The sequence below is a fragment of the Heterodontus francisci genome, unplaced genomic scaffold (genome assembly GCF_036365525.1).
Source record: "Heterodontus francisci isolate sHetFra1 unplaced genomic scaffold, sHetFra1.hap1 HAP1_SCAFFOLD_102, whole genome shotgun sequence".
NCBI lineage: Eukaryota > Metazoa > Chordata > Chondrichthyes > Heterodontiformes > Heterodontidae > Heterodontus > Heterodontus francisci.
The window spans coordinates 4,149,465-4,156,075 of record NW_027140380.1 but is presented as its reverse complement, the minus strand read 5'-3'; the positions used below and the strand labels follow the sequence as shown (position 1 = coordinate 4,156,075).

General features: G+C 44.9%; 1 non-coding gene across 1 annotated transcript; it reads left to right on the top strand.

Moving 5' to 3' along the window:
- Positions 1–214: 214 nt before the first annotated feature.
- Positions 215–305, top strand: trnar-ucu (transfer RNA arginine (anticodon UCU)). The gene is given in 2 exon segments: positions 215–251; positions 270–305. It is a non-coding gene; the product is annotated as a tRNA-Arg (tRNA).
- Positions 306–6,611: the final 6,306 nt, after the last annotated feature.

Sequence of the window (6,611 nt, the reverse complement as noted above, 5' to 3'; positions counted from 1 at the left end):
TTGGCGCCAGCGCGCAGCCCTGCTTTACCCCACTGCTGATCTTGAAAGCGTCTGATGTTGCTCCATTGTAACTGATGGAGCTGTGCATGTTCTCGTGGAAAGATGAGATGATGCCCAAGAGGTCAGGAGGGCAGCCTATGTTCCATTGCAGTTTGAAGAGGCCGTCTCTGCTGACAAGATCAAAGGCCTTACTGATGTTAATAAAAATGTGTGAGGCTCTTTGGCGCAATGGATAGCGTGTTGGACTTCTAAATAATGATTGAGACGATATTCAAAGGTTGTGGGTTCAAGTCCCACCAGAGTCAGATTTTGGACCAGAAACAGAGGAGCACAACGGAACAACAAATGAAGAAATGCGCCAAAAGCACAGACTCGGAGACAGAGCGAGAGAGAGAGGAGCAGAGCAGGGGAAAAAAAATCGAGGAGTGACGTCACAATGGAGAGTGAGAGCAGGGAAACAGAGAGCCGCTGGGCTGAGGACACAGGATTTGGTTCTTGCTTCGGTGCAGTGGAAGGAGCTGTTTGGTGAGGATCTGGTAAGCTGTGACATCACAGGCAAGCAGGTAGTTGATTGGTTTGGAAGAACCGACCTGCTTGATGCGCATCTGGTAAGTGATTAATTACCATTTTAGTCCTAACGTTTAAAATAGTAAACAAACTAGTGGTAAGTTTAATAAAATATGCAATAAAATGAATAATTGAATAAAATATTTAAGTAGTTAATTGAAATACGTTAAGGATGACAGGACAGGTGATGTGTCACAGCTGCAGCATGTGGGAGTTCCTGGATGCCAGTGTGATCCAGGGCAAACACGTCTGCAGTAAGTGTTTGCGGCTCAAAGAGGGAGAAAAAAGGAATGTAGTGGTAGTAGGGGACAGTATAGTAAGGTGGATTGACTCTGTTCTCTGCAGCAAAAGCAAGAGTCCAGACGGCTGTGTTGCCTGCCGGTGCCAGGATTCAGGACATCTGCTCAGGGCTGGAGCGAAACATACAATGGGAGGGGGAGGATCCAGTCGTCGTGGTCCATGTCGGTACCAAAGACATAGGCAGGACAAGGATAGAGGTTCTGCAAAGTCAGTATGAGGAACTAGGCACCAAATTAAGAAGCAGAACCTCAAAGTTAATCATCTCTGGGTTATTACCTGAGCCATGTGCAAATTGGCATAGGACAAATAAGATTAGAGAAAGTAATGTGCGGCTGAAAGACTGGTGTGGTAGTAGTGGGTTCTGGTTCATGGGACGTTGGCACCAGTGCTGGGGAAAGAGGTGGCTGTACCGTTGGGACGGTCTACACCTGAACCGTGCTGGTGCCTGTGTTCTAGCGAGCCAAATAACTAGAGAAGTAGAGACGGTTTTAAACTGAATAGTGGGGGCAAGGGATCAAATTTGGGAAGATATGGTGAATCAAGGAGAAGAGACAAGGCAAGAGAGAAAGGTATAAATATGGGAAATGATAAAGAGACCGAGACAGGAAGGGACAGAATGTACAAATCTAAGAGTAAATCGACAGATAAGGCTAGAGGTGACAAAAATAATAAAAGGACAAAACTAAATGCTCTGTATCTGAATGCATGGAGCATTCGAAACAAAACAGATGAACTGAGAGCACAAATAGAATAAATAAGTACGATCTGATAGTCATTACAGAGACATGGCTGCAGGGCGACATAGATTGGGATGTGCATATTGGAGGTGACATGGCATTTTGGAAGGACAGGAAGCTAGGAAAAGGTGGCGGGGTAGCTCTGTTAATTAATGATGGTATTAGCGTAATAGAGAGGGATGACCTAAGTTCAGGAGATCACGATGTAGAAGCAGTTTGGGTACAAATGAGAAATCATAAAGGCAAGAAGTCACTTGTGAGAGTGGTGTACAGGCCACCTAACATTAACCAGAATGTCAGATGGGATATAAAGGAAGAAATAATGGCAGCTTGTCAGAAAGGTACTGTGATAATTATGGGGGATTTTAATCTACATATAGATTGGAAAATTCAGATGGGCAGAGGTAGCCTAGATGAGGAATACATAGAATGTTTTGGGGATAATTTCTTGGAACAATACATTCTGGAGCCAACCAGAGAACAGGCTATACTAGACCTGGCATTGTGCAACGAGATAGGATTAATTAATGACTTCATAGTTAAGGTGCCCCTAGGTAGTAGCGATTATAATATGATTGAATTTTACATTCAGTTTGAGGGAGAGGAGAGTGGGTCCCAGACTAGTATTTTAAATTTAATTAAGGGCAATTATAAGGTCATGAAAGCAGAGCTAGCTAAAGTGAACTGGCAAATTAGGTTAAGGGATAAGTCAATAGAGATGCAGTGGCAGACATTTAAGGGGATATTTCAGAATACACAGAATAGATACATTTCAACGAGAAAGAAAAGTTCCAAAGGTGGGACTCACCATCCATGGTTCACGAAAACAGTTAAAGATACTATCAAACTTAAAGAAAAAGCCTATAATTGTGCAAAGGTGGGAGGCAGGTCAGAGGATTGGACAGAATATAAAAAAAACAGCAAAGAATGACTAAAAGATTGAGAAGGAAGGTAAAATTAGAGTATGAGAGAAAGCTCGCAAGAAATTTCAAGACAACTAGTAAGAGTTTCGAAAGATATTTTAAAAAGAAAAGTTAACAAAGCGACTGTTGGTCCAATAGAAAGTGTGTCTGGGGAATTAATAATGGATAATTAAGAGATGGCAGATGAATTGAACAGATACTTTGCATCGTTCTTCACTATTGAGGATACAAATAACATCCCAGTATTAGCCGTATATCAGGAAATTGAAGGGATGGAGGAACTCAAGAAAATTACAATCACCAGGGAAGTGGTACTAAACAAATTGTTGGAGCTGCGGGTTGACAAGTCGCCAGGTCCTGAATTGGCTAGTGAGATAGTTGATGCGCTGGTTTTAATATTCCAAATTTCCCTCGCTTCGGGATGGTTCTGTTAGATTGGAAAGTAGCGAATGTAATTCATTTATTCAAAAAGGGAGGGAGACAGAAAGCAGGAAACGACAGGCCAGTTAGCTTAACATCTGTCTTAGGGAAAATGTTAGGAGCGATTACTGAAGATGTTATAGCAGGGCATTTAGAAAAAATTAAGGTAATCAGGCAGAGTCAACATGGTTTTTTGAAAGGGAAATCATGTTTAACCAATTTATTGGAGTTCTTTGAGGGAGTTACATGTGCTGTGGATAAAGGGGAACCAGTGGATGTATTGTATTTCGATTTCCAGAAGGATAAGGTGCCATATCAAAGGTTATTGCAGAAAATAAAAGCTCATGGTGTCGGGGGTAACATATTGGCATGGATAGAAGATTGGCTAGCTGACAGGAATCAGAGAGTCAGCATAAATGGGTCATTTTCTGGTTGGCAAGAAGTAACGAGTGGTGTGCCACAGGGATCTGTGCTGGGGCCTCAACTTTTTACAATTTATATAAATGACTTAGATGAAGGGACCGAAGGTATTGTTGCTAAATTTGCTGATCACAAAGATAGGTAGGAAAGTAGGTTGTGAAGAGGACATAAGGGGGCTACAAAGGGATATAGATAGGTTAAGTGATTGGGCAAAGACCTGGCAAATGGAGTATAATGTGGGAAAGTCGGAAATTGTCCACTATGGCAGGAAGAATAAAAAAGCATATTATCTAAATGGTGAGAGATTGCAGAGCTCTGAGATTCAGAGGGATCTGGGTGTCCGAGGGCATGAATTGCAAAAGGTTAGTATGCAGGTCCAGCACGTAATTAGGAAAGCTAATAGAATGTTATCATTTATCACCATGGGAAGTGAATACAATAGTAGGGAGGTTATGCTTCCGCTATACAGGACATTGGTGAGACCTCTTCTGCAGTACTGAGCACTGTACTGGTCTCCTTATTTGCGGAAGGATGTAAATGCATTGGAGGTAGTACAGAGAAAGTTTACGAGACTAATACATGGAATGGGTGGGCTGTCTTACGAGGAAATATTGGTCAAGCTAGGCTTGTCTCCGCCAGAGTTTAGAAGAGAAAGAGGTGACATGATTTGTTATTTAATTTATTAATTAACAAATTAGCTATCCTCCAGTCTTCCGGTACCTCACCCGTGGCTAACGATGATACACAAATCTCTGCCAGCGCCCCAGCAATCTCCTCCCTTGCTTCCCATAGCATCCTAGGATACATCTGATCAGGCCCTGGGGATTTATCCACCTTAATGCGCTTCAAAACCTCCAACACCTCCTCCTTTGTAATGTTGATATGCTGCAGGATATCGCTGTTCCCTCCCTTGAACTCAGTAGCTTCCATGACCTTCTCCACGGTAAATACAGACAAGAAATATTCATTTAAGACCTCGCCCATTTCGCGTGGCTTCACACATCGATTGCCACACTGATCCTTAAGGGGACCTATTCTCTCCCTAGCTACCCTTTTACTCTTAATACACTTATAGAATCTTTTAGGATTCTCCTTTATCTTATCTGCCAGGGAAATCTCATGGCCCCTTTTCGCCCTCCTAATTTCCTTCTTAAGTATACTCCTATACTTCTCGAGGGACTCGCTCGATCCCAGCTGCCTATACCTGACGTATGCCTCCTTCTTTGTCCTGACCAGACCCTCAATATCCCTCGTCAACCAAGGTTCCCTAAACTTGCCAGCCTTGCCCTTCCATCTAACAGGAACATGCTGGCCCTGAACTCTTCCTATCTCACTTTTAAAAGCGTCCCACTTGCCAGACGTCCCTTTACCTGTAAACAGCCTCTCCCATTCAACTTTTGAGAGTTCCTGTCTGATGCCATGGAAATTAGCCTTCCCCCAATTTAGGACTTCAACCTGAGGACCAGTCCTATTCTTTTTCATAACTATCTTGAAGCTAATAGAGTTATGGTCACTGGTCCCAAAGTGCTCCCCCACTGCCATATCAACCACCTACCCATTCTCATTTCCGAAGAGGAGATCGAGTGTAGCCCCTTCTCTAGTCGGGCCATCCACGTACTGCTTCAGAAAACTATCCTGGACTCACTTAACAAATTCTTCCCCATCTGATCCATTAGCACTAAGGCAGTCCCAGTCAATATTAGGGAAGTTAAAATCACCTACTATTACAACCCTATAATTCCTATACCTATCTGTGATTTCCCTACATATATGCTCCTCCACTTCCCTCTGACTATTGGGGGGCCTATAGTATAATCCCATCAAAGGGATCACCCTTTTATTATTTCTAAGTTCTATCAGTATGGCCTCACTGGACATTCACCCCGGGATATCCTCTCTAAGTACTGCCGTGATGTCCTCCCTAATCAATAGTGCAACTCCCCCTCCTCTCTTACCTCCACCTCTGTCACGCCGGAAGGATCGGTACCGCGGAACATTGAGCTGCCAGTCCTGCCCATCCCTCAACCACGTTTCCGTAATAGCTACAATACCACAATCCCATGTACCGATCCATGCTCTGAGTTCATCTGCCTTACCTGTAAGGATACTTGCATTAAAGTAAATGCAGTTTAGCCACCAGACCTTCCACGCTCCCTGTCCTGCCACTGCCTGGCCTGCCTACTGGACTTGCTTGCTTTAACCTCTCCATTTGCCTCAACTATCTCATCGGAGAGACTACTACTTTGGGTCCCACCCCCGCTGCAAGACTAGTTTAAACCCTCCCGTGTATTACTATAAAATCTCCCTACAAGGATATTGGTCCCCTTCCAGTTCAGATGCAACCCGTCCCTCTTGTACAGGTCACCTCTGCACCAGAAGAGATCCCAATGATCCAAGTACCTGAAGCCCTCCCGCCTTCGCCAGTCTTCAGCAATGCATTCATTTGCCTAATCCTCCTATTCCTACCCGCACTAGCACGTGTCACAGGGAGTAATCCTGAGATTACAACCCTAGAGGTCCTGCTCTTTAACCTTCTGCCTAACTCCCTATATTCACTTTGCAGAACCTCATCTCTCTTCCTGCCTATGTCGTTCGTACCAATATGGACCACGATCTCTGGCTGCACACCCTCCCCTTACAGAATTTCCGGCAGCTGATCCAAAACATCCTTGACCCTAGTATTAGGGAGGCAACATACCATCCTGGAGTTTCGTTTGCGGCCACACAAACGCCTATCTGCACCCCTTATGATAGAATCCCCTATCACAATAGCTCTTCCACCCCTTTTCCTCCCCTGCTGTGCAGCAGAGCCCTCCGTGGTGCCACGGACCGCGCTGTTGCTCTTTTCCCATGGGAGGTCTTCCCCCCAACAGTAACCAAAGCGGTGTATCTGTTTGAGAGGGGGATGGCCACAGGGGACTCCTGCACTACCTGCCTGCTCCGACTATTCCATCTGGTGGTCACCCATCCCTTTTCTGCCTGTGCATCCATTACCTGCGGTGCGACCACCTCACTAAACATGCTATCCATGACGCCCTCAGCTTCGTGGACGCTCCACAGTGAAACCGCCCGCAGGTCCAGCTCCTTAATGCGAGTAGCCAGTAGCTGCAGCTGGATACACTTCCTGCACACATGGTCGTCATGGAGACTGGGAGGGTTCCTGAATCCCCACATAGCGCAGGAGGAGCATATCACGGGGCTGAGCTCTCCTGCCATGACTTACCCTTAGATTAATTAGTTACTC